Here is a 657-nt window from a genome sequence, read left to right on the forward strand (position 1 = left end):
CAGGTCGAGCAGGTTGGGGGCGGGGGGCGGAAGGAACCCGCTGCGTTTCTGGAAGAGGGCTGAGGAGGCCCTCCGTGCCCAGCCACCGGGATTGTTGCCAGGATGTTGCAGGTGGGGTTCCTGCCTTTTGCGGGGTTCGCCCGCTCCCCGGCGTGGCCAGCTCTGCCCGCCTGTGTCCTTGCCCCGGAGGGAGCAGCGACCTGAGGGGAGGCGTTCTTGGGGGTTCCGGGTCTCAACTTCTGGCCTGGGATCTCTCCCTGTCTCTCTCCTGCTCCTCCTCGGGCCCTTTCTCCCTCTCTCTCCGCTGCCGCCGCCCCACCCCCCACCTTCCCTGCCTTTGTCCTCTGGTTCTCTGTCTGTCCTGGTCCCCGCCTCGCTGGCTCTTGGCCTCGGCCTCCTCCCGGGCTTCCCCCTCCCTTGCCCCATTGTTTCCCCCTCTGTCTCCCTCCCTCTCTCCTTCCTGACACCCCAGCGCAGGTGCCAAGGGCTTGAAGGACAGCCACCCCTCCGGCACCCCCTCCAAGCTGGCTCCTTGGGCATGCGGTGGGGCAGGGGCGTCTCCTCCACCAAGGGGCTTGGGAAAGCTGCCTCTGCACATGGCAGACACTCCTCTGGACCCGCAGCTCCCCACATGCGAAACAATTCCCTCCCAAGGCA

This window comes from Sus scrofa, chromosome Y, assembly GCF_000003025.6.
Source record: "Sus scrofa isolate TJ Tabasco breed Duroc chromosome Y, Sscrofa11.1, whole genome shotgun sequence".
Classification (NCBI taxonomy): Eukaryota; Metazoa; Chordata; class Mammalia; order Artiodactyla; family Suidae; genus Sus; species Sus scrofa.